Here is a 27,662-nt window from a genome sequence, read left to right on the forward strand (position 1 = left end):
GTCCCCTTGTACACCTGTAGCCTCTAGGACTGTCGGGAAACAGATTTCTGTTGTTTAAGCTTCCCAGACTCTGGTTCTTTGTTATGGCTGCTCTAGTAGTAAGCTGACACAATTGCCGAGGGAGTTGGTGGGGGGGTTGGACTACTTCTTCCAGGACAATGGGGGAAGTGGAATTCATTTTTTTAAAAAGAAGGGATCTGGAGATACTAGGGTGGGTTAAGGGCAGGGTTGGAGGAGTTAGCTAGAGGTAAAGGGTGGGGTGGTCTACAGAATTAGGGGCATCAAAAATCGTGACATTTTATAACTCTGTTGTTCAATCCAGTTAAAATGGAGGTGGGGATGTTGAGAAGTTATGCCAGCCCCGCCCTAATCTACCCCTGGGTTCTACAAATCACCTTGTCTCAGCCCATCACCCAGCCCATCAGGGGACAGGCACATGCAAGTCCCCTCCCCCCAACTATACAAATATTAGCGAGTGGACACCCATTATTCTGGGACAAGGGGATAAAAAGACCCGGGGTCTTTTTGCAGATCTCATTGCTGGGTAAAGAGAGATCAATTTCCTAAGACACGCACGGCCTTCTGAGAAGCGAAAAGATAGTCATGCCATCCCCCGTTCCCCTAAGTTCAAAGTAAAGTGGTTCCAGTGCCAAGAGGAGTGACAAGCTCTCTAAACAAAATTATTCTAAGAAAACAAAGAGTCTGTCCTGGGGCCTTGGGTCACCACGTGGCTTCAGGGTCCTCGTGGAAGGCCCATCCCCAGAGCTTGTGGCTGGCAGTGACCCAGCTTCCCTGACACAGTGAGTGGTTGGCTCTCGGCAAGGTGGGCTGGGGAGGGAGTGTGAATTGTAAAGGATTGTCTTGGAGATCATGCAGACAGGGGCCTGGACCAGCAAGGACATCCCACTAACCATGGACCCATCCTCAGTGATCACACCATGGGGCAGAGGGAGCTAACAGTAACAGTGAACTGGCCAAAGTCTAGGGCTCCTCTCCTGGAAAATTTAGATGGGGACTGGGTCCTCTGGGCTGAGTAAATTCCCAAAGTTCTCAGGAAAGTTGGGGCTGGGGTCTCAAGGAAGAGATACTAGACCCTTGTTGAGGCATTGGGCACTTGAGCTATTTATTGAAAAAAACAAGGGAAAGTAAAATAAAAAAAGTGACTGTGAGATGTATCCTGGTGTGTACCTTGATTATGTGGAGAAAGACATAGTTAGACACAGATCAGGGCTGGGAGGGCCTGTTGGTCGTGAAGATCATTGCCTGCCTGCCTTCTTTGTTTTTGCAGAGAATAGTAAGGTTGAACTCTAGGTGTTTTTCACTGGAGTGGAGGTTACTGGCAGGCAGGGTCTGATGCCTTGGTCATGTGGGCAACCCCCAGAGCCCATGCACTTAGTAGGGGCTGGAACGTGCTGTCTAAATGGCCTTGATTAGTCCCCTGACTGTGTTGTCTCATCTTGAAATGGCTCGCCTCCTGCTACCAGAGGCTGAGGTCCAGGATCTCCTTACAGAGTGATTCTCAGGATCTCCCAACCAGGAATAGCCTTTCCTGGACACTCTCTCCTTGCTGTCTAGATGACACAGGCCACGGCAGTTCTGGGAGCAGAAAGCCAGGTGGTAAAGATGCTCTGTGCCATGTGTGGTATGTGTGTGTGTGTGTGTGTGTGTGTGTGTGTGTGTGTGTGTGTGTGTGTGTGTGTGTGTGTGGTGTTTCAGTGTTGGCTTAAATTCTTTCTTTGCCACAGCCTGATTCCTTTGTCAGCAAGTGTCCTGAACCCAGGTTAGCCTTCTGTGTGAGGAAGGTGGGAGCTAGAGGGAAATGGGCTCTGTGTTTGCTTCCTTGGCAGAGTTAGGACAATGGGAATCACCTCCACATTTCCCAGAGCTCAGGCCTTATTCAAACGAACCTGTGTCTTGCCAGGACGTAGGCAAAAAAGGAAAGAAATGATCACAGGGTGGGATGGGCTGAGACGATCTGGCTTTGTGAAGGATAATTCTTGCTGTGGGCTGGGGTTTATTATCTCACAGTTTTCCATTATTTTCATATGCTCTCTTGAGTGGAGATCTGTGATTTTAACCAGCACAGCATCAAAAGAGTGGTGAATTTCACCTACTTTTGATAAGTCGTAGCTCATTTCCTAGAGTTACCATTTTTCTCCCTCTGGGATATTATGCTGTGATGTTGGGAGCTCCCTGCACCCCCAGCTCCCTCCCCCCACCTCTTTACTCAGACTTTATCTGGTCTGGATGGAGCTGGGAGAAGGGGTGTCTTAGCCCTGTGCTGGCTGCCCTACATTTTACATATACTACCTCACTGAATTCTCTAAACAGCTATGTGATAGGATTTTTACAGAGGAGACCAAAAGAGGTTAAATAACATGCCCAAGGCCGTATGGGGGATCTGTATCCACCTGAATGTGTTAGGTTGAGGAACCTAGGTTCAAGCCATCGTGATCCAGACTCCGTGCTCTGAATTCCTCAACCCCATAGCCTGGCCGGGCATCGGATGTGACTTGAGGTACCCACAGCTGGCACCCCATCTGGGTGGGTGGGGTCGTGCAAGGAGGAGAAGATACAGTGCTCCAGGGCCTTTGCCTCCGACTGGAAGGGCCTGAACGCCACACCATATCTGTCTGCAAAGTAATGGAGGTACCTGGTTTCTCTCGCAGCTTTTCCACTGGGCCTGGCCCAGGCCCTGCTCACCCAGTATGGATGGCCTGGTTGTCAAAGTCTGCACAGGAGAGAAGAGTGAGTCATCTCTGTCCCTCTTCAACTCCAGAACCTGGGGCTGCCTTGGCATCCCTCACCTGGGCACCCCCGGAGGAAGCCTCCCCCATTCCCCACGTTCCTTCTCTGTGTGGCCTTTCGGCCCTCAACCCCTGATGCTCACATTCCTGGGGCCAGTAGAGGCGGTGGGATGTGAAGCCAAGACGGAGGTTGGAAGGTCAGAAACCTCACAGCCATGTCTACCGGAGCCACCCTGGGTGATCAGTCATGGCCTGTGTGAGGTTTCTCAGATGTGGGGAAGGAGTGCTAGAGAGATGGAAAGCCTTCCCCTTTGGGCTTGCTCAGAGCTGTTTTCTCTTGCCACCTGTTTTTGGCCAAGGTTCCAGAAGGAAGAAGGTTAAACATCCAAAGACTACGGGCAACCCTGGCCCCCTTTGCTGGTGGGGGTCTCTCGGGAGCTCTGCTGACTTCTGTTTCAGTGACCGGTGGAGAAGAGCGGCCCCGAGTAAGTGTTTCCTCTGAGGAAAACTGAGGGAGGTCAGAGGGCTGGGCCTGGTTTTTTGGTTGGGTGGACGGAGCAGTGGAGCTCCAGAAAGGGGAATGTGCTGGCCAAGGCCTCTCCACAGACTGAGGGCCACACCCAGGCCCCGTGGTGTCTGGCCCAGTGCTGGGGTCCCCACACCTTGCAGCCTGCTGGGCCCTGGCTAACAGGGGCAGCACCCTGGGGAGAGGAGGACGGGGGTGGGGGGGTGGGGATGGGCCTCCTGCCTTCTCCTTGGCCTCCAGGCTAGTCTGCCGGGCTCCATGGAAGAGCCAGGAGCTGGTGTTCTGAGGACATGCCAGAGAAACGAGGGAGTCCCTGCCCTCCAGGGTGTGACGGTCTCACAGGGCTGCTGGGATCTGTGTGGAAGAAACAGCCACAGAGCATTTACTAAGTAATTGGGTAACAGGGAAATAAGGAATCTAGGCCGCTTGAGCACAACGCCCCAGTTGGGTCAGCCCTGAAGCGTATTCTGAAATTAGGCCGAGGACTCACTTGATTTCACACCCGTGGGAACAACCCCCCGCCCCCCGCCCCATTGCATTTAGTGCTCTGGTGACACATGGCGGGAATCGTAGGATACGAGGGACCTTGGGCGTGGGCTCCTCGGGCCAGTGACTGACCTTCCCCATGCCCTGACTTTTCTCATCTGTAAAATGAGACTGCACATTCTCCCTCAGGGCTAGTCTGTGTAGAAGGCTCAGCCACATGCCTGGTGCATAGGAAGGTCTTTTTTATGGAGACCCTCCAAGGATGACATAAAACGTAAGAGGGGGCAGTGCCTGACACAGTGCATGGCATCCAGCCCCAGCAGCCCCTGCCTCTCCGCCCATCCTCTGTAGCAGCCCTCTTTCTGCCCAGTCCCCCCTCACACCCCCAGCCTCACATGCCGCACGCCTGGCCTTATGTTGCCTGCAGGTGGAATGCTGCCGCTCAAGGTCTGAGCCTGCCTGGGAAGGTACACTTTCGTAGGACACTATGGAGGCTAAATGGCCTGGCCTTCTAAGACAGGAATGACGAATCCCTGATCACATAGGGGGGGAGGAGGGCTTCCAGCACAGTCAGATCCTACCCCAGATCCACAGAGCGTTCAACTGAGAGACCAGTGAGTCTCAACTGGAGGTGAGTTTGCCTCTCTCTCCCCTCCTCCCCTCCAGAGACATCTGGCAATGTCCGAAGATGTTTCGTTTTTGGTTGTCACAAATGGAAGGGTGCTACTAACATCTAGTGGGTAGAGGTCAGGCATGTGCTGAACATCCCACAGTGCACAGGGTGCCCCCTGCAACAAAGAATTATCTGGACCCAGATGCCAGTGGTGGCGAGGGTAAGAAACGCTGAGATAGACAAGAAGAGGGCACTCACCCGTAGATATAGAAACTGCTGGAAGCCATTACAGGGCAACACGGGGCAGGAGGAAAGACTGAGCATAAAGCAGGGGCATTTCTACTGGGAAAGGGCTGGGGGTGGCCAGGAGAGGCACTGAAGCAAAGGAGATACCGGAGCGAGTCTTGAGTTTTATAGGCTCTCCAGGCAGAGAAGGCGTGGGGTGTGGCCTGGAGGGACACCACTTCCACCTGGGCCAGTAGCGTCGGTTCCTGGGGAAGAGCTTCTTGTTAATGGCAATGATTGCCCCAAACACCCAGCCTGCTGATCAGGGCAGAAGCTTTGCTTGGCCGGGCGACTGTCTTCCCTGGATGGCATCGCTTTGGCAACTGGGGCCTTGTGGGTACAGCCGGAGTTAACTGATCGTTGTTTGCTGTGGTTGTGACTCTGCCTGTGTGTGCCCCCTGTTGTTTTTTAAAATCCACTAGAGGGCATATCAATGCTAAGATCTTCTGGCAGGTTGGACAAATGACATGTTGTGTGAACTTAGCCCGCTAAGGCTCCCGGCCCTGGGTGGCGAGGGGGACGAGGGGTGGGTGACGGAAAATGGGGTTATTGATTCCCGCCCCTCCTTATGCCCCTCCTCCCCTTGCCAAGTGATGACAGGAAGGTGATTTGTGAATTCATGGAGACAGCCAGCCGAGATTCTCCCAGTGATGACAGGCACTGTTCAGGAAGTTAAGCTGGGAGAAGGACAGATGGGAAGGCAGGGCCAGATTCCAGGGAGGGAATCCGACAATGGTTTGACCTTCTGGGAAGGGAGACTCTTCCCTTCCCCACCCCCACCTCCCCAAGAACCAGCTTGCCACTGGGGCCTGGCCCGGTGCAGTTGGGTGGTCTTTACCCCCTGGACCCAGCAAAGCAGAGTGGCTGCTGAGCCCGCAGAGGTCTCCAGAAGCTCTAAGTGCAGGAGCCAAAGCACTTCTGAAAGCCATCACTGTGCATGGCTGGACCACCCCCACCCCTTCTGTGTGCATACCAGCCTGCAGAGCCTGGGCAGAAAGGTGTGACTGACCCAGAAGCAGGCTAGGATGAGGGTGAACAGAATTATGTCGTGTTATCGTCTACCTGGGTGTCGTCTGGGTCGGGGCGAGTGGTGCGTGGAGCTGGGAGGGTGGGAGGTGGTGGGGAAAGGGTGGGGCAGTGAGTACCTGCCTTCAGGAGGGAATCATGGGGGTTCTGGGGCTTGGACAAGAGAAACCAACACCCCTCTGAAGGCAATAGATCTGGGCTGAGTCCGGAACAAAACTTGCTATTTTTAGTTTGGGTGATGGTCAGGCAGGGTATTTGAGGGAGCCTTTGCCCTAGGGATCTGTCTTCAGAAGTAGTAGCCTCCTTCATCTTTATCCTACTGACACCATTCAGAGGGATCTAAACATTGGACCATATATTTGTCTATAAAGAGACCTGGGCCCAAAACCCAGCTCAGCCACTGGCTTGCTCTGTGACCTTGGGCAAGTCACTTAACCTCTCTGAGCTTCAGCATTCTCATCAATGTATCTCAAAGAATTATTGTGCAGATTAACTGACATAATGCATGAAAGTGCCCATCCCAGGACATAGTTCAAAGTAAGTGCCCAGTAAGGTTCATTCTTCCTATTAGCAGTCTGGATTCCACACAGGGATCACTTGCTCACCAGGAAAAAGGTAAGAGACAAAACCAGGCTCAAGGATGAGAGCAGAAGCAGCAAGATGCCTAATAATAGCACTAGTACTAGTACTAGTACAGGTGGTGGTAGATGTTCATTGAAAACCCACCATTTTACATATTTTATTTCTTTTAATCCTTGACAGCTCACAAATGATAGAACTGAGTCTGAGAGAGGTTCAGCAAATTTCCCAAAGTCACACAGGCAAGGATTTTTACAGGGTGTGTGTGTGTGTGTGTGTGTGTGTGTCTCCCAGATCTGCTTAAAATGACAAGTGACTACTGCTCTGTGCTGTACGAAACATAAATGGAGCCTGAGGCAAATGGAAAAATCAGTAATACTGCTCTTGTCTTTATTTGAAATTTTGATATTCTGTTCATCGTGGGTTTTCTCATTAATTTTGATTTTTAAAAATATTGCAGTCTATCCTGCTTATCTGATTGCGGCATGTTTGGGTGGCCCTGAGTTGGGGGCTCCACTCTCCCTCCAGGTCCCGTGGCACCGCTGTTTCACTTCAGCACCTCTGGGCAGCAGGACTCTCAGAAATGCAGGGTAGAGCTGAGACCACTGTTCACTAAAAGAAACAAAAAGCTCCTCTGTCAATTTTGAAAGAGGTCTTTCCGGGCGGTCAGGGCCTACAGGCTAATGCGCACGATGGTGAAAGCTGCTGGCCAGTGTGGAGGTCCATTCCTGTCTGCAATCAGGTAATTGCACGTGGTGACCTCATAATCAGTAAATATGCATGTTTATCAGCTTAAGATGCTTCTATCTATAAGTCACCCGCACTCATTATCAGGAAAAAAAGTGAAGAAATGAGAGACACTTATGTACTACTGGTGCAAATATATGTGGGTGTGACTACTTTGGAAAGCAATTTGGCAGTGTCTGTTAAAACTAAAGATATGTGTGCCCTTCGACCCAGTTAGGCCCCTCCCAGGTACCCATCCTAGAGAAAGGCTGGCCTGTGTGCACAGAGGCCATTCAAGCATGTTCACTACAGCTACAGAACACCCCATATGATTATATAAATTATGCTGTCTTCATACTACAGGAGAATTATGTAGCAGTGAAAAGGCATTAAGTTGGCCAAACGTGTTGAAAAATATCGAAAGTCAAAAATGAAAAGTTAAAAAAGAAAAAAGTCAAAAATCAAAAAAAGAAAAGTAAAATGCCTTGAAAAAAGGAACCCCCCAAAACAAACAAACAAGCAAAACCAACCAAAACCAGGGCAGAACAATACCTGCTATTTGGCTCATTCATGTGTTAAGACCAAGAATAGACCACAAACCCAAAGCAAAACTGTATTCCTTTATAAGTATGTAAACGCATAGCGTAGCCTGGAAGTATGATTCAGTGTGGTCACTCTGGGTAGGTAGAATACAATCAATGGGAAAAGGTTACAAGGGACTTCCCCTTTGACTCTGGTTTGGTTTCATAACAGGAAGGTAATAGTCATCTATTATATCTTTTTAAAAAAATAGATATATTTTAGAGCAGTTTTAGGTTTACAACAAAACTGAGAGGAAGGTATAGAGATTTGCCATATACCCTCTGCCCACACACAAGCATAGCCTCCCCTCTGATCCCCCCATGATCAATATCACTCACCAGAGTGGTACATTTTTCACCAAGGATGAATGTACACTGATACAACGTAATCAGCAAAAGTCCGTAGTTTATCTTAGTGTTTACTGTTGACTGTTGTACATTCTATGCTTTTGGACAAATGTATAATGACATCTGTTCAAACCCATCATTATAATGTCATACAGAGCATGTTCACTGCCCTAAAAATCCTTTTTGCTCTATGTATTCATCTTTCTCCCCAACACCCCACCCCTGGGAACCACTGATCTTTTTACTGTCTCCATATTTTTACCTTTTCCAGAATGTCATATAGTTGGAATCATACAGTACGTAGTGTTTTCAGGTTGGCTTCTTTCAGTTAGTAATACGCATTTAAGTTTCTTCCATGTTTTTTCATGGCTTGACAGTTCATCTCTTTTTAGCGCTGAATAATATTCCTTTGTCTGGATGGGCCACAGCTTACTTAGCCATTGTTTTTTAAAGGAAGAAACAGTATAATTTATTTTCTTGGAAGTCCTTTCTGGATGTGACAGAACAGATGGGATGGAGGGTACACTCTTTCTATTGTATAAAAACTCGGGCAGTCTGTGGTCAAACTGGCCACTGGGAGAGTCCGAGGGAGGCCATGGATTCTCTTTCCCTGTCTCCAGGAGCAGTAAGTCTGTTCTCTCAGGAAGAAGAGGATTGGTCTCTTCTGAGATCTGTAGATTGCAAATGACTCTGATGAGCAGCCTCTAAGCCTGTTACTAACTTCTCCCAGGTTGGAGCCACTCTAAACTCCTGATTTTCCCACTATACCCTGTTGCCACCCTCTGCTGTTATTTAGAATTTTAGGCAAGAAAGCTCAGTTGTGGTAACAAATGAAGCCCCCAACCTCAGTGGCTTAATACTACCAAGATTTATCTCCCAGCCCCCCAACTTCCCAATGTGAGTCGAGTGAATCTTCAGGGCACTTCTCTCATGGCTGGTGACTCAGGGTCCGGGAGGTTCCTATCATGCCATTGTATAACTTCCGTGATCACTGAAGCCTAGAAAGAGAAAGCTGGAGGGCCACACCGGGACTTATATCACCAGGTGTGGAAATGGCATACATCATTTCCTGTCACATCCCATTGGTCAGAACTAGTCATGTGGCTTGAATCTAACTGCAAGGGAATCTGGGAAATGGGGGAGAGCAAACGGTTGTTTAGTAAGACTTTAATGTCTCTGTCTCAAAGGGAGAAAATGAAACATATGAAATTAGAAAAAAATCAACGTTATCTCTGTAAAAGTAGCCAACATAGGAGGCTGTTCCGTTGCTCATGGACTCCTCGAAGGCAGGGATCCTCTTGTAAATCTTCACCTGCATTCCAGTCCTGTTGATTAAAAAAATGACAGGTATTTCCAGAGTCTTTACTTAACGTTAGCCAAATTGAGCTACTACGTTTACTCAAAACCTTTTTTGCAACATTTCTCTGGAAATTTCCCTCTCAGTCAACTTACAAATCACACAAGGAAATCAACTGCAGTTTTTCTTTTATCTTTGGCCCCTGTACCTCCATGTTAGATTTTTGAAAACACTTCAAAGTAAGACAAACGGGCAATATTGGTCAAGACAAACTGAGCAAAGGCACCAATACAGCGAATGCAGAATGGGACGTCACTATAGATGACAGACATCCAAAAGATAATAAGAAAACACTCCCACATCTCAATACACTCCCCCAAAGCCTCACCTGTTTTGTCTGTTTGTTCTAACCCAAAAAGCCATTACCCAGCTTGAGTGGTCATCTCATTCCCTACCAGACTGACCTGTAGCTATGCTTTTAAAAAATTAATTATATTGTCAAAAGAAGATATCATAGAGTTTAAAAGGGATAGATAGCAGACTCTGAAGGCAGTCCCCAAGGAAGTATGGGACTTGATCATTTGATGTGTCATTGGAACATGGCCTCCTTAGGGTCCAAGTTTGAAAGATGACTGCTTTTGGAGGCTTAAGGATTCATAGGTTTGCTTAAAAAGTTACTGGTTCCTTTTAATCTTTGATTATACCTTGAACAGACTTGGATTTAGCCCACTCCACTCCCTACCCTGATAGCATGAATTTTTTGAAGCTGGATAGAGTTGAAGAGGGACTTAAATCCAAGAAGAGATGATTCTGAAGAAACGGTTTAGAAGTATCACTGTTCCAAAGGACAGTTCCAAAGATTTTACTTGCAGTAAAATCTGGGCCCTGATGAATACATGTGCCATTTTCCTTTAGAAGATGTCTTTCTTATGGAAACAGCCCATCAGGTCCTCCTGCCCCACTCTGGTTCAGGCCCTCTTACCTTAACAGTTTCATGACTGTGACACCCCCCTCGCTGCTGTCCGGTGTGTCCACTCCATCTTCAGACACCCCTCCCAGATGAGTATTCCTCAAACTCCTCTCTGATCGTGTCACTCTTGGAGGAAAAAACCTTCAGGGGCTTTCTACTGTCTAACAATTCAAGTTCAAACGCCTCAGCTTAGCTTTCAAACCTGCTAAAATGGCCCCACCCTACCCAGCCAGTTTTATTTCCTTCTGCTTCCTGACACACACCCTCTTCTCCAGGCATGCCTGTCTCCTCCACATCCCATAAACATGCCATCCTTGTTTTGTTGTCTCTGTGCATTAGTTCATGTCACTCCTCAAGCATGGAATGCAGCCTCGGGTCCACGTCATAGGAATACTTGACTGGCTTCCTGGGGTGTCACTTCAAGCGTGTGTGTGTATGTGTGAGAAGCAAATCCCACTACCAGTGCTGGATGTTACAGCTCCAGAAGTTTCTCCTGATTTGTGATGGTCTTTGATTGGCTGTGGGCCCAGTCTTTCGTTTTATATTTTTGTGCCTCTTAGTTGCTGCCAATCTATAAACCAGCACTTAAATCCATCAAGGAAGTTCCTTTAATAAAAGCATCATCTTTGATAGAAAGTGAGGAAGTGCTCTTGTATTTTAAAAATTTGTTGTTAAGCCTTGGATTATTGCCAACCGAGTTTTCTTAGAATGAGGCCTACTTGTATGTGTCAAACAGCTCCTTTCCAACTGGGGACTCCAGAGTGGTATATACCAAAGTCACCTTTAGGGCTTTACGTCACCACATCCTCAGAGATTTTCTCTTCTCGCTTAACCCCTATTGTGCAAGCTTAAGCTTCAGCCAACCCCTGTATACCTGGCATCCATCAGGGAGCTGACCAGATGAACTCACTAGGGTGTTTTGTTTTATCTCGACGAGAAAGGCTTATGTGACTGGACATTTTGGGACCGACAACTAGCCCTTGGACTAAGTCTTCTTGGCTATCGATTAAAAAAAGGTCATCTTGTCCTCCTAAAATGTTTTATTGGATGTGGAGAAAGAGGAGAGCAGTCTGGTGGAAGAGGATGTCCTTGACGTGTGGACCATTCTCAGGACCAGTTCAGGGAGAGCTAGTGATACTTAGGCTTTTGGCTTGGTTCCCTCAGGGCAAGTTCCAGAATCTTCTGGGGATGGGAGCTGTAAGAAGAGGGAAGAAAATAAGAATGGCTCACTCTTCATGGAGGCAGTGGTTCAAAATAGCTCTGTCTTGTGACTTGGCATAAAATGTAATTGGGCTAAAAAGATACAGCCCCTAGCCTTCCTGTCAGGTCCAGCATGAGTCTTCCCAGCTGAGGTCCTAGACGTCTTGGGGAAGAGTCAGCTATCCCACTGTGCCCAGTTTGCATTTCTGACTGAGAGAATCCGTGGGTAAAAGAAAATGATTAGATTTTTTATACCAGTCAGCTTGGGGAGATTTGTTATACAGCAGTGGTAACCGCAACAGCGAGCTACTTCTCTGAGGTGATCAGATAAGATTTGGTGGTGGGGGGTGGGGGGAATGAGTGAGCTCTCTAGGGAATGAGACTGGCAGTTACAATGATATCAGAATTCTCTGAGCCCCAAATCATCCAGGCCCTACCTGTATGACCTGGAAACCTGGAGTTCAAGTGGGAATAGAAGAAAACGAGGGCAATTTGTGAGACCCCTCTGACCTCACTTGTTGGCCCACAGTGGGGCTTTGGATGAGGCTGCAGTTTCAACCATCTCCTTCATGGGTGAGAGCCAGGGAGAGTTTTCTGGCTTCGTGACCCCAGTACCTTCTAGGCTAGAGACCTTATAACTACTGATTGTATCTATTATATTCAGGGTAGAGGTGAAGAGGTTTGCAGGCCTCTTTCCTTATTGCCAGCACAGCCGAGGGAGTAAAACCTCCCTAAATATGCAAAACTTTGGCTGACACTTGTGATTCTCTCTGTAAAATTTGAAGTAGCTGATACAGTGAGAGAAAAGAAATAGCTTCAGCTCACTCACATGGTGCTGATTTGAACACCACCAGCGATGCCTCTTTTTTTTTTTTTTGCAGTACGCGGGCCTCTCACTGCTGTGGCCTCTCCCGTTGCGGGGCACAGGCTCCGGACGCGCAGGCTCAGCGGCCGTGGCTCACGGGCCCAGTTGCTCCGCGGCATGTGGGATCCTCCCGGACCGGGGCACGAACCCGCGTCCCCTGAATCGGCAGGCGGACTCTCAACCACTGTGCCACCAGGGAAGCCCGTCATGCCTCCTTTAGGCTGGGCACTTGCCTGTCGGGGAAGGGCTGGGGGTTCTGCAGGGTTAGGCTGGGCGTGGGGTGCAGTAAAAGCCAGTGCCCTTGGACTCCACTGACCTCTCAACTCTCCTCCTCAATCACCTCCGAATACATGACTTAGAGTGAAGCTGGGTGAGTGTCATGAGTGAATGTCATCTTACCCCAAGTAAGATGTCACCGCTCTTGGAAGGCTAGGAAAAAATGTTCCCATTTTCAAGGGGCAGCTCAGGTACTGCTTCTCCCAGGTAAACTCTCCCAAGTCCTCCCCCCTCCCACCGGCCCCCTTTCCTCTTGCCTGCGTTGCCTGTCTCACCTAGTGGACTGTGAACTCCTCAGGATGCTTTCTTTAATCTTTAGATCTCTAAGGCATACTTGGTTCTGAGCACGTCCGACTGAAGAAATGTTTGCTGAAAAAAAAAAAAAGGATAAAGAAACATTGTCACAATGTGATGTATATCTTTCAAAAATATTCTCCTTATGTATCTTTTTTCTTTTTGGGGAGTAATTGCAATGATAGTAAACATACAATTCTGTATTGTGTCTTTTTTTTTTCTTACCATAATTTCAGATGCATTTTCCCTGCTGTAACATAATTTCAAATCTTAGTAATAATAATAACTCCATTTATTGCATATTCTGCTATGTGCCAGACGTGGTGTCAGGGGCTCTACACACAGTTTTTCATGTAATCTTCCCAATTTGCAAGGTGGTTGTTGTTTGCTCCATTTTAGAGATTGAGAAACTGAGGCTCAGAGAGCTTAAGCAGCTTGTCAAGAATTACCAGCTAATGGAGACGAGACTGATCCCTCTGATTTCAGTATTCATATTCTTGCTACTTTACCATGCCACTTTCCATCATTTTAAGTGACCTCACAATACTTACTCTTTTGTGTGGATAAATCATAATTTGCTTAACCATTTCCCTATTTTTTGTCATTTAGGACATTGATTAATTTTAGATATTATGAACAATTAATTTTAGATATTATAAACAATGAGGCAATGAACATCATTGTGCCAAAAGACTTCTCCCATTTTTGGATTATCACCTTGGAATAGAGTCCCAGAAGTGGAATTACTGGGTTAAAGGGTAGGACTGTGTTTATGGCTTTTGATACTTATTGCCAGATCGCTTTCCCAGAGGACTGTACTATGCGTAACAGGTTCACTTTATAGGTAGGCCCAAGGGAGTTACCGTGCTCCTCCAGGATGTCAGGATGCCCTCTAACCACTAGAGGGTGTGAAAGGATATTGCTTAAGTGACAGGAGCCTAGCCCCCCTCTAGGAAATCCCCAAATTTCCTTGAGGAGCTTTCAGAGTTGCATGGGAGGAAGGCGGGCGGGGGGATGCTTAATTATTTAGAAGCTCAGTGTTGTAACGAACTGACTTGCTTAGATTTGCATTGAAAGCGAGATTGTTGATGATCTGTACTCTGGGGGAGAGAGCAGTAAACAGTGCCTCAGAGGCCTTGGGTTTGAGGTTGGCCATGCCACCTCTTGCTTGGAAACCTTGGGTGACTGACCCTCCCTTGTATATCTCTGTCTTTGAACTTGGAGCCTCAAATCTCAGCATCAATTAGACTGGCAGCAGCTCTGAGCTCCTCCAGTGGAGACCATGTGACATGTCCATCTTTGTAACATCCACAATAGCCAACACTTAATAAGAGCACAGAAAATGGTGGCTGAACTGATAGAGGAAAAGAGGCCAGAAATCAAGAGTGGACATGGGGAGGAAGGCATGGAGTATGGCGCTGGTTCCCAGTCCCCACAGATGGTTTACTGAAGGAGGGGTGTTGGCCGCTTAACTCCAAGATGTTGAAGATGGAAGGCTACTTAGAGATCATCTTGTCCACAAACATGGCCCAGACAGTTATGATGATGACAAGGTCCTCACCTCTTTCCCTTAGCCAACACTTACTAAGCACTTATAGTGTGCCAGGCTCTGTGCTAGGCATTGAGGATGGAAAAATAACTGTCTAGAGTGCTTGCATTCAAAAAGTTTATATTGATACTTTGTACAGGGATATGAGACACCTGTATTAAACACTAAGCAAAAAATGAGCCCTCTGCTCAGTGAAACTAAGAAAGGCACATTGAGAAAAAAAGGCTGGCCTCAGATGTCCCTAGAGAAGCACTTTTTCAAACATGTTCCTTGGAGCATTCAGTTAGACATTTAATAGATGTTAACTAAAGAATGGTTTGGTAGTTGTATCAGTCAGTTATTACTGCACTAACGCTGAGTAACAAATCAACCCCAAACACAGTCACTAATAATAATATTGATTATGATTTATTTTGATTTTTAATTTTGCTCAGAGGCCTGTGGGGTAGCTGGTGGTGCCTCTGTTCCGTGATTCTCTTATTCTTCCAGGATCAGGCAGCTATCAAGGGCATGGTTTTCTCATGATGATGGAAGAGCAAGAGGGCAAACTTAGCTGCATAAGCATATTTCAAGCCTTTTCCACTATCATGTCCATTAACATTCCATTGGCCAGACCAAGTCACATGGCCAAGATCAATGTAACTGAAGCAGAGAAATAAATATATTCTACCACTAGTGGTAGGAATTACAAAGTCACAAAAGACTGTGGATACAGTGAAGAACTGGGAGCAATAATGCAATCTACTACAGCGGTCATATGAATTCAGGAAACGCTGGTGAAGCTGGTTTCTTCATTGCATGACTTCTCAGAGCCTTTATAGATGATTCAATTTAAAGCCTTCACTTTAAAAGAAGGAAACTTAAGCCCAGAGAGGAACATAACTTGACCTGGATTTGCAAACACTCAGTAGCAGCCCTGTAGTGAGACCCTGGACTTTATGACCGTTAGGCTAGGGCTCTTTCCCTAACCCCACCCTGCTAATGTGCCTTGGCTACACTGGGCTAAGCAGGCCAGAGGAAGCTGGTGAACATGGGAGAGCTAAGCAGCTGCACATAAAGGAGGCTGAAGTGGTCCTCAAAGGACCCTAAGAGACTCGATTCTGAGCACGGCAAGGAAGCCACAGTCAGACCTAGTCTTGAGGAAAACTCGAGTGGACAAAATTAAGGGCATGTACTGTGGAGTCGAGCTATCTGTCTAGGTAACCTTGGTCAAGTTATTTAATAGCCTCTGTATGCCTCAGTTTCCTCATTTGTAAAATGAGGGAAGGTAGATATACCCACCTCGATAGGGTGGTTGAGTTAATACTTGTAAAGTGCTTAGAACAGGAGCAGGAATGTAGTAAGCACTCAGTATAGGTTAGCTGTTATTATTATTTATTATGATTATTATTAATATGATTTTTACATAGCCTATCTCCTCTACCATGAGTTTCCTTATTTCTGGGTTTTCCCACCCCACCAGTCTTCTTCCCAATACCCCATTCTTTTTTTTTTTTAATTGAAGTATAGTTGATTTACAATATTGCATTAGTTTCAGGTGTACAGCACAGTGGTTCAGATATGTATATCCGATTCTCTTCTTCAGATTCTCGTCCATTATAAATTATTACAAAATACTGAGTACAGTTTCCTGTGCTATATAGTAAGTCCTTGTTGGTTATCTATTTTATATATAATATATATATATAATATATATTATATATAATATATATACTATATATATTTTATATATAGTAGTGTGTCTATGTTAATCCCAACCTCCTAATTTATCCCTCCCGCCACCCCCTTTCCCCTTTGGTAACCATAATTTTGTTTTCTCCCAATACCCCATTCTTGGTATTAGTTGGTTAACAACTAGTCTCCACTAAGCTGCATCAGGATAACAACTATTATTTAATGTTAAAAAGGGGGGACCCCTTGGGGCTTCCCTGGTGGCATAGAGGTTGAGGGTCTGCCTGCCGATGCAGGGGACAGGGGTTCGTGCCCCGGTCCGGGAAGATCCCACATGCCGCGGAGCGGCTGGGCCCGTGAGCCATGGCCGCTGAGACTGCGCATCTGGAGCCTGTGCTGCGCAACGGGAGAGGCCACAACAGTGAGAGGCCCGCGTACCGCAAAAAAAAAAAAGTGGGGGGGGACCCTGGAACAGTTCAAGGTCCAAAGGAGTGGCAGGGAGTGGAGCTACATTTTAGAAATGGGAATCTTTTCTGATGCCATATCAAATCTCACTCCCTGGTTGACCTATCTTGTCTCTTCAGATATATGGGTGGAAATGCGTTGAGTTTGACTAGGATGAGTAATGCACCAATATCTGTGGCTCTTAATCCTGGGTACAGATTAGATGCACCAGGGAAGATTAAAACAACAGCAGCAACAAAAACCCTGGTGCTTGACCCCACCCTGGACCAATTAAATCTAAATCTCTGGGGCGAGGCCTGGGTACTGGTATGATTTAAAAGCTCCCAGGGTGATTCTGACATACAGCGAGATTTGACAGCCACTGCCCTAAGGCATTGGATGGGCCCACTGAGACTTTGGAGTCAGATACAAGTGAACTTGCGTCCTAGCCCTGCAATTCATTAGCTGTACGACATGGAGCGAAAAGCTTTATCTTTCTGAACTTCAGATTCCTTCTGTATTAAATGGGAATAATAATTGCTGTCTTGCAGAGATTCTATAAGAAGTCAGTGGAAACCCACGTGATGCACCTCATGTAGCTGGCATGTAGAATGGACTCACTGAGTATTTGTTAATCAAATGAATGACAGTCAGTGAGAGCAGTGCTGGAGAGCAGGGTGGGCGACATCTGATCCCAGGCCGGCCATCTGCCTTCCCGGCTGTTTGTGGTGGCCGCCTTCTATGCTCTCAGGCCTCCATGAGAAGGACTGAGTGAGACCCAAGGGGAGGCTTGCTCCAGGGTTACTATGTCTATTGACTGATCAGAAACACCAGGTCTGGGGAAGAGCAAGGGGTGAAACCCAGCCTTTCTTCTGATCGCCTGAGTCTTGTGCCCACAGGGCAGGGCCAGCCTAGGGGAGCCAACTTTTCTAATCAGTCCTCCCAGAGGGGGCGTCTTATCCTAAGTCACACAACCACGCTGTACAGGCTAGCTGTGGCCTTGCCGGCTCCCTCTGCGTCTGGGGACAACGCTGCCAGGAGGAGTTCATGTTGGCTGCTCTGCCAACTTGCCATTCGAGCCCTGACAACGGCTACCAATAGCTCACCTGGGCGGAAGGTGGGGATGCAGTGAGCAAGGATGGGGTAGCTATTTTGAGCAAAGGTGTCGGGCGCTGTCTACATGGTGGTCTAGTGGTTTCCTCCAGGTGGCAAGAGGCCTGCTTTCTGGCTGGGTTCAGGCTTAGCATGTGACAGCACTCATACTTTTGTTTATTAATAACAAGGTATCTGATGAAGCAACTGGGTTTCTTCGGTCTCATAGCTTTCCATTCAAAGGTACACGGCTGGGAAAAGAACATCAGGACAGACGCTTTGAATCATGGTTATCTCAGCAGTTAAGAAACCTTTTTAAAAAACTCCTGCTACCTGCGACACGTTCTCACTCTATCTCCCGCTTAGCGCCACCAGTCTAGAAGATTTTGTGGGTTTGACTCTTTGTAGTTTGTATTATGGAAACAATAGGTCCCTTGAATGTGTTCGGAGACACTGACATGTCCCGCTGGGGGTGTAGCTCAGACGAGACTCCTGGCATGACTCATGAAATCCTCCAGACCCGTGGGAGATAGACTTTGTCATGCCCCTTCCTCAGACAAAGGAGCCGAGGTGAGTAACATCTCGAGCAGGCAGCATCTAGATTCTAGCCCAGATTTTGTGAATTCAGTCCGTGATCTTTCCATGTTTATAGGGAAAAAAGGGAATCAGTGTTAACAAATTGGTATAAAAATATAACAAACAGAATTTGAATTTTCAAAATGCAGTTTCCCATCAGGAGGAGGTGAAAATTAAGATTTGCAAGCAGAAAGTCAAAATATATTTCTTACCCAGGGTGACAATTTTATATGGGAGTGAAATAGGTACCTACCTTACTAAGTTGTCTAACAAGGGAAAGGTTTGAAAATGCTCTGTAAATCAAAGGGAAAGGCAAGTGGTTGTTATTTAGATCAGAGATGCTTAAACTGGGGTTCATAGACCCTTGGGAAACCCATGCATGAGTAATTCACCACGTGAACTGCCTATATTTGCAAGAAAAATTTTGTGTGTATGCACATACCTGATTTCCTCTAGGAAGAGAATGCATAGCTTTCATCAGCTTCTTAAAGAAGTGTGTGACTCAAAAAATGATTAAAAACCACTACTGTAGCCCAACCCTTTATGTCATTTGCCAGTAAGAAGAGCAAAGTAATAATTTCAGGATCTGACGTGCCCCCTACACCCTCTGCAAGTATCTTTCCATATCAAGGGAACCCAGGGAAGAGGTAAAAGAAAGTTTTCCAGGGGAAGGAAGATTAAGTAAAGATGATGCCCTCTCCCCAGTGGCCATAGGCCTTGGGATTCACCCTGGGGTTCACATATCCAGCTAGAGAGAGAGGTGCATGAAGGCATCACTGCTCGAGTAGATAGATGGCAGAAACATCATCCCCTTCAAAGTGATGAAGTGAGATTGCTCAGACAAATGCTTTCAAAGTCTTCAACCTGTGAGTTTTGCTCCGAGTTCAGGAAATAACAGGATATAAATCTGCCCGAATCATCTCAGCTCAGGCAAATTCAGTGCCAGGCCACAGTGGTTCTGGCAACATCTTGTTCTTTTTGTGTAATGACTTTTGATGCTATGGATTTAGATGGATTAGGCCATTTAGGGGAAAGATGGGAATATTAATATACAGAATTGTTAAATGTCAAATAAAATCCCTTAATAACGTGTGTGTTTAAGATGAGTATGCAGGTACTTTGAAAATTCTTCTAGCACTAGCTCAAACATTTAAGAAATCCATTTTGCAAGTCCAAACAAATAACCCTCCACCAATTATGCTGTACCTGTGTGAGTCTGGTGGGTGACTCTGCACAGTCTCGGCTGGGAGTGAAGGCCTATTCTCTTACTGCTGTCAGTAGTACTGGCACAATTAATACTTCATCCAACTGGCTGAATGCTTAAATCCCACAGATAAGCGTACGGCTTGCAACCAAGAATTGGTTTTCATATTTCCTGCAAATTAATTACCTAAGGGGTTGATTTTACTTGTTTTAAAGGCCAACGTTTGTGTTAGATGATCTGGACATTTCCTACCCTGAAGGCCGCTACATTGTGGTCTTGCCTGGGATTTGAAATCATCTGGGGGTGGGGGGAGGCAATTGACAGGCAATTGACTAAAAAATTGAAAGTTGTAATGACAATGTAATAATTTATATCATATTATAATATTATATGTTCTAACCAGTGTAGGCTGAAAACATGACCATTCCTTCATTTATTGATTCAAAAATAATATCCTATCATAAAGCTGGACAGGCATGTATATAGATCATCTATGATTCAGTGTAGACCCTGGTAACTCCTCTGACAGAGACAGTAATGTAAATCTAGGGGACACAGAGGAGAAAATACAGTGTCTTATGCGGACAGTGGGAGGGAGTAGTCAGGGAAGGCATCTTGGAGGTGATAACATTTAAACTGGGCTGTGTTTGAGGTATAAAGTTTAAAAGTGACTTAATTCCAATCCTATAGTAGATGTTGGCTAAGTGTAATACGTTCATTATAAAAACCACAGAACTACATCAGAAACCGTTTAGAAAACAGAAGAAGTACCACTCACAGTTCCATGCCACCAATATAAATTTTGTTGGCATTTTGCTGCATTTCTTGCCAGCCTTTTTCCTTGGGTACAGCTTCTCCATAGCAGTTGTTGTTATAGTTGATATCGTATGTTATCGTAGTAAGCATACACACATTGTTAAAAATGAATCATTAATTAGAAGGCTTTTTCCATGTTATCACAAGAATGGGCAGATTTAAACTAGGTGGAGATGGGGGAATAAGCATTCCTAGGGAAGGAGAGAGTAAAAGTGCCAGTAGTGGGAAGTGGCATGTTGTCAGGGAGTCCCCTGTGGCTGCCCCTCAGATTTTTATGCAGGATCTGGAATGTTACCCTAAGGAGCTGGAGGTTTATCACGCTGGTGATGGAGAGAATTGCAGGTTCTGGGTGAGACAGTGACATAATTAGAGTTTGACCCCCTCTCTAGTGCTGGCTTTGGAAATTCTGGGATTCCCTGTGGCACTTGAGAATTTGGGGGTTTCTTGTGGAGATGAGTAAATAATTCATCCATCGTTATATAGAACAAAATCATTAACTAGTACCTGAATGAAAATGTTAATGCATTTTAAAATACTGCTTGGTTTTAGCTACAAGAGGACAGCCTGTGCATCATAAGACTTTATTTTAGAAGCTTCATACCTAATCATTTGATCTCAATGACCTGTCAGAACCTAACCCCTGCTGCTCCTTGCCAAGCTTGATCGTCCAGTTCATAGATGGCAAATAAGCTCCAACTTACCTAACATCTCCAGTAGTTGGCTGCAATGTCCTAGGAACTGTGTTGAGAAGGACTGAGGGCACGTCTAGACGTAGTAGGAAAGAGGCCAGCTGTGTGGGAGCAAGAAGCATTAGCATGTCATATATTTGCCATCCTTATTCTCCCTCAAATGTTCACTTAAAATGTCTTCTGCTTAATTTTAGTATGGCCCAAATTGATACAGTGCAGCCAAACCAACTGGGGTCCAAAGAAAGAAGCAGATGGAAGAAAATTCCTATTAGTCAACATCTCCGTAAAGTAAAGGACTTGATCCATCAATCTATATCCATCCATCCATCCATCCATCCATCCATCCATCCATCCGTCCACTTATTCAAATCTTGATTCTGCATCTGCAATGGGCCAGACAGTGTGCTAAGTTCTGGGGACAGAGAAGTGATTCTTGTCTCCAGAATTGAGAATCTAGTCAGGAAGCAACTGAAGAGATGGTAATTATAATACAGTATGTACCAAGCTAGGCAGAGGACTGAACACAGTGCCATGGCACAGAAGCAAAACCTACTGACCCCACCTGGGGCAGGAGAGGTGGTGGGGGCAGAGGTGGGCTGTGATTTTCTCATTAAGCTCAGACCTCCATGAGGACAGGGGCCATGCATCTTAGTCATCATTGCATCCCCAGTACCTAACATAGTGCCTGGTACGTAGTAGGTGTTCAGTAGACTTTTGTTAATGAGTGAGGTATCCAAGGAGTAGAAGGAACCCCCAAAGGTCATCTGGTCCATCCACCTGCCTCTGGGCTGAGGCACCACCGAAATCATCCCAAGTGCTATTTCGGGCGTGGTTATTCTTAGATGGCCTCTCTGACAACTGGAAAGAGTCAGAGCAGCAGCCTCTCCTCTGAGGCTTCAGTGCTACAGGCCTCCTTCAGGAGGAGCTCTGTTTGGTGGAAACAAGAGCTGGGAAGAGAGAGAGGCAAGTGGGTCCCAAGCCTGAAGCTTGGCTGGAGAGAACTAAGGTGGGCAGTCTCCTCTTCCTGGGTCATCAGGAGGAGAAACTGAGAAGGTGGTCTTCAGGAGAGGCTTGGAGAGTTGGGAATTGAGGCTCCGGAAGGACTGGGGCATTGTTGGGTTCTTAGCCTGGGGACCTACCAAGGGGGAGGAGGAATTTTCATGGTCCTCCTTGGATTTCCCCCACTAGAAGCCTCTGTTAGGGCAGAGGTCTCTTGAAATGTGCAGACCCTCCTGTTTCCACGGGTTGACTCAGGCCCTATAAGCCCTGCCCCCACCTCTGCCAAAACCTTTGGTGAAAGAGGAGTTTGAGGCTGCAGCTCTTAAGGAGATCTTTTCTTCCAGGACCTGTTTTTTCCAGGGTATTTCACGGTGGCCGGGGAGTGTTGGGGCCTAACACAGTCAGGCTGTACCAGGAGCCAGAGCCCACAGTATTCTAATCTCATGGGGAGATAGGAAGAAATGATTAGTGCGCACTGAATAGCCCTGCTGTGAGCATTCTGAGCTGGACTGGTCCTGGGGCAAAATCAAGGGCAAGTTCTAATCTCATTTTCAGGTAGGGGAAGGGTAGAGAAGTGACATTCTGGGGCAGTCTCTTGAAAAGCAGGCGTAAACAGGGAACAATGGTACCATTCCTTTCTGACCTACTCGACCTGGTGCTTGATACAAAATGAGTGTGTGTGTGTTTGGCATGTATGTGGGTGAGTGTGTGTGTGTGTGAGAGAGAGAGAGAGAGAGACTAAGTATAACCTTGTGAACCCTCTTAGGAGGCTAATGCTTGCTCCCAAATCCCCCCTGCATAGGGATAGATTTGCCCCTTTTTTTCTTCTAAAAACCTGTGTTTTCTAAATGCAGTACGAAAAGTGGTTCAGTGGAGCCACCTCTGAGCTTCAGGGCCCCTTGATGGCTATCCAACTCCCACCCCTGTTCCCCTCTGTCCCACCCCCTGCCACCCAAAGCTTTTATTTTTAACTAAAAATAAAAGTTACAGAACAAGCCTGGGGAGACATCTTCTGACCCTGGGAGAGTAGGAGATAAAGGGCTGAAGGCTCATGGCCCGGGAGGGTGGAAGTGCAGAGACATTGTGCATTGGATCCGGCAAACATTACTGTACATGACCATGTGCCTAGAATTGTGCCAGGACCTGTAGACACTACAGAGGGAGACGAGATGCTGTCTCTGCCCAGGAGGGTCTTCCAACACTGCTCACTTCACGTCTCTCTGCAGAAGGTCTTGCTTTAAAGACAAATCGGACACACCTGCTTGAATGATGGTGGGAGCTAATATTCAGTACTTTCTTTATTGTGAGCCTGACAGCGTACACATGGTCAAAACCTCCCAGGTTGGCATCTCTGAAGATCTAACTGCTTCTCATCAAGCCCGCCCTTATCCAAGCTCCTCACAGAGGATGCCTGAACTTCCTGTGTCTGTCCCTTCTTTGCTCTTGAAACACACTGGATGTGTCCTGGCTTTGTCACTCACTGTCTCTGTGATGGTGGGAAAATTACTTTTTGGGCTCAGGTCCCCTCTTGGTACTAGGTTGAACCATATGAAACTGCTGGGGTTTCTTTAGGTCAAAAATGACCTAAAATAAGATGAAGGGGCTGATGTGAAAGTCCCTTCGATCGCTAACATTTTAGACTCCTTAGATTAAGCCCATTTTTTCCCCGACTCCATCCTCCACAAGCTGAGTTCACCACTACTCATCACTTAAACATCAGTGTACCTGGCCTGGCTGCACAGCCGGCCCCTTAAGATGCACTTACTGTCACAGCAGCTTTAAGGCAAGTCCCCCTCTGCGTTTTGTTTTCTGGATCCAAAGCTCTTTCACGTTTCTTCTTTGTTGGATTACTTTTCGTCCTTCAGTGTCAGCTCCATGTCACCTGCTTCCAGGTACTTCCTCAGCTCTCTCAGTCAAAAATAATTTCTCCTTCCTTCAGGCTCCAAGAGCCTGTCTCACGTTTTTTGTAACATTTTCTCTTCCTCGAAATGTAAACACGCTCATTGCAGAATATTTGGAGCTGGAAAAGACACAAAGAGGGAAATAAAAATCACGTGCCGTCTGCCAACATCTAGTGTCAGCGTTGGATATGTTTCCTCCCGGTGTCCTTTTTATGTCTCTACTAAATTTATCTTTTTCCTAAACTGCCATAGCCCTTTATAGTAGGTAGTAGGTTGTATTTTTAAATAGACCTTACTTTTTGGAGCACTTTAAGGTTCACAGCAAAATTGAACAGAAGGTACAGAGGTTTTCTATATACCCCACACGTGCACAGCCTCCCCCATTCTCAACACCCTCACCAGAGTGTGGTGTGTTTTGTACGACTGATGAACCTGCACTGACCCACCATCATCACCCAGAGTCCATAGTTTGCATTAAGGCTCACTCTTGGTGTACATGCCATGGGTTTGGTTGAAATGTGTAATGACATGTATCCGTCGTTATATCTCACACAGAGTAGTTTCACTGCCCTAAAAATTCTCTGTGTTCCACCTATTCATCCCTTCCTCTTTCATAACCCTTGGCAACCACTGATCTTTTAAATGTCTCCATAGTTTTGCCTTTTCAGAATGTCACAGTGTTGGAATCGTACGGTATATGCCCTTCTCAGACGGGCTTCTTTCACTTAGTGATATGCATTTACCTTTCATCGATGTCTTTTCATGGCAGTAGATTACATTTTTGGCCCTAATTCCTTATCCCTTCCTGCATGTGTATCCTTTGTCCTGTGACTTTGCAGTTTCTCCCACTAATGGGGGTGGAGTGTATCCCCTCCACCCCCCTTAACTTTGAGTTTGGCCATGTGACTTGCCTTGGCCAGTGGATTTTTATTGTTTGTTTACTCTATGATAATAACTTTATTATAATATTTATTTATTTATTTTATTTAAAAATTATATTTATTTATTTAATTTATTTATTTTTGGCTGCACTGGGTCTTCGTTGCTGCGCGCGGGCTTTCTCTAGTTGCGGCGGGCGGGGGCTACTCTTCGTTGTGGTGCGCGGGCTTCTCATTGAGATGGCTTCTCTTTGTTGGGGAGCACGGGCTCTAGATGCACGGACTTCAGTAGCTGTGGCACACGGGCTCAGTAGTTGTGGTTTACAGGCTCTAGAGTGCAGGCTCAGTAGTTGTGGCGCATGGGCTGAGTTGCTCCGCGACATGTGGGATCTTCCCGAAGCAGGGCTTGAACCCGTGTCCCCTGCATTGGCAGGCAGATTCTTAACCCCTGCACCACCAGGGAAGTCCTATAATACTTATTTAGATGACTTATGAGGATCTGCTTTACTAGCTGACTCACAGAGAGTATCTAGAGGGCGTTGAATGGATCTTATTCATCATCTCTTTTCCCTTAGAATCATTGTCACAGAGCAGCTGTTCAATAGGACGTCAGATAACCACATTTGTTATCCATGTGGATATAATAAACGATCCCTAAACTTAATGTTCAGAGCAACACACATTCATTATCTCACAGTTTCTGTGGAGCAAGCATCTGGGCGTGGCCTAGCTGAGTCTTCCGGCCCAGAACCTCTGATGCTGGGGCTACAGCTGGGGCTACTATCAACTCAAGGCTCGACAGGGGAAGGGTCTGCTTCCAGTCTCACTCAGGAGGCTGCTGGCAGGATTCAGTTCCTCCCAGGCTGTTGGACTGAGGGCCTCAGTTCCTCACTGGCTGATAGCCAGAGGCTGCCCTTCTCCATAAGGCAGTTTATAATATGGCAGCTGGCCTCCATAAGAGCAAAGCAAGCAACAGAGCTGAAGAGGGCTCACAGGATGGAAGCCAGGATCTTTTGTAACCTAATCTTAGAAGAGATATCCAGATCCTACCTGCTGAAGGAAGTTACTAGGTCCAGCCCACATTCAAGAGGAGGAAAGTATGAAATACTACTCAGCCATAAAAAAGAATGAAATAATGCCATTTGTAGCAACAAGGATGGACCTAGAGATTATCATATTAAGTGAAGTAAGTCAGAAAGAGAAAGACAAATACCATGTGAAATCACTTATATGTGGAATCTAAAATATGACACAAATGAACCTATCTACAAAACAGAAACAGACTCACAGACACAGAGAACAGACTTGTGGTTGCCAAGAGGCAGGGGGGTGGGGAAGGGAAGGATTTGGAGTTTGGGATTAACATATGCAAACTATTATATATAGGATGGATAAACAACAAGGTCTGGCTGTAGAGCACAGGGAACTATATTCAATATCCTGTGATAAACCATAATTGATAAACTATATTCAATATCCTGTGATAAACCATATAGCACAGGGAGCTATATTCAATATCCTGTGATAAACATATATATATATATATATATATGTATAACTGAATCACTTTGCTGTAAAGTAGGAATTAATACAACATTGTAAATCAACTATATTTCAATAAAATTAATTTTAAAAAAAGAGAAGGAAATTAGCCTAGGGAATGAGTTTTAGGAGGCAGGGACCCTTGGGAACCATCTTAGATGCTGCCTACTGCACTCTCAGAGGACAGAATCAGGATTTACGTAACTCTGGAGAGCCCCGACACACACCTTATCGTTTAATTATTTGACAGTGATGAGGAGAAACGGGAGCAGAATCAACCATCCGGATCATTCGCATACTAGATACCTGGACTACGAAGAGATGACATACACAAAACAGCAAATTCTACAACACAGTGAATGAGATCATGGGTTCTTCAAAGGGGTTCTGCGTATGTATAATTTTGTGTTTATGTACATTGGGGGCGTGGAGTAAAATGTATAGCTTTCAGCAAATCCTCGTAGGGTTCCCTGACCTCTAAAGAGTGACTACCCTCAACAGCTGAAGTAAAGGATGGGTGAAGATGGGTGGGGGCGTGTCAAGACTAAGAGCTAGGCTGACAGCTCACTGGCATGTTGCTCTCATGTGATTCGGTTTTGTGTCAAAGGGGCTTCATGCCCTGCCTGACCCAGAATGGTCCGTTCATCTCTGAAGGACAGGAGGTATTGGTTGGAATATTCCAACAAAGAAACATGTGATGTGTCAAGGAGCCTGAGTGAATTAGGAAATATTAGAGAAGAAGTTGCATTTGCCTGTATCCTTAAGGCGGGAGCAGGGGATGGGGCCCAGAGGCTCAGGGCTGAAATTAAGCAGGCAATGCTACAGGTGGCCCCTGGATAAATGCTCAGTCTCTTCAGCAGGCCGGTGCTGTGGAGAGAGCTTTGGGTCAACTTAGGCAGACTGAGATTGCGATCCTGACTGGCCCCTTCCTAGCTAGAGGAAAGGTGACGTTGCATAATATTTAACTCACAGAGCTGATGAGAGATAATTTGCTTGTTTAAACCTCTACTTTGTTCACAGGGGATTCAAGGCAGCACTTGGAAAATAAAAAGGCATAAACACAAAAGCATTTACCACAGAGCCTAGCATTTCACCCACCCTCCCACCATTTACTCACCTGCCCATCCGTTAACCCATCCACCAGTTCAGCTGTTCACCACCCTTCTATCCATCCACCTATGCACCCTCCATCAGTTCATCCATCCATCCACCATTCACCCACCCATCTACACATCCAGCCACCTACATATATAATCATACATCCAGCTACCCGCTGTCCATCCCTCTACCAATCTATCCATCCAGCCATAGTATGAATTGAGCACCTACAGTTTATCAGGCACTGTACTGGTTGGCCTGGTTGCCTTAGGCTCTGGGGGAACAAGACAGCTGTGGTCGCTATTCTCATAAAGGTTGCAATCAATCAAAAACAAAATAAATGTTTTTCCTTTTTCTTTTTCTCCTTCCCTCCCATCTGTCGTC

General features: G+C 46.3%; 1 long non-coding RNA gene across 1 annotated transcript; it reads right to left on the reverse strand.

The window, feature by feature from the left end:
* Positions 1 to 9,068: 9,068 nt before the first annotated feature.
* Positions 9,069 to 10,373, reverse strand: LOC125962036 (uncharacterized). Its single transcript, XR_007473327.1, has 2 exons — positions 10,197 to 10,373; positions 9,069 to 9,242 (listed from the first exon to the last, which is right to left on the reverse strand). It is a non-coding gene; the product is annotated as an uncharacterized LOC125962036 (long non-coding RNA).
* Positions 10,374 to 27,662: the final 17,289 nt, after the last annotated feature.

The sequence above is a fragment of the Orcinus orca genome, chromosome 19 (genome assembly GCF_937001465.1).
Source record: "Orcinus orca chromosome 19, mOrcOrc1.1, whole genome shotgun sequence".
In the NCBI taxonomy this organism is placed as follows: Eukaryota; Metazoa; Chordata; class Mammalia; order Artiodactyla; family Delphinidae; genus Orcinus; species Orcinus orca.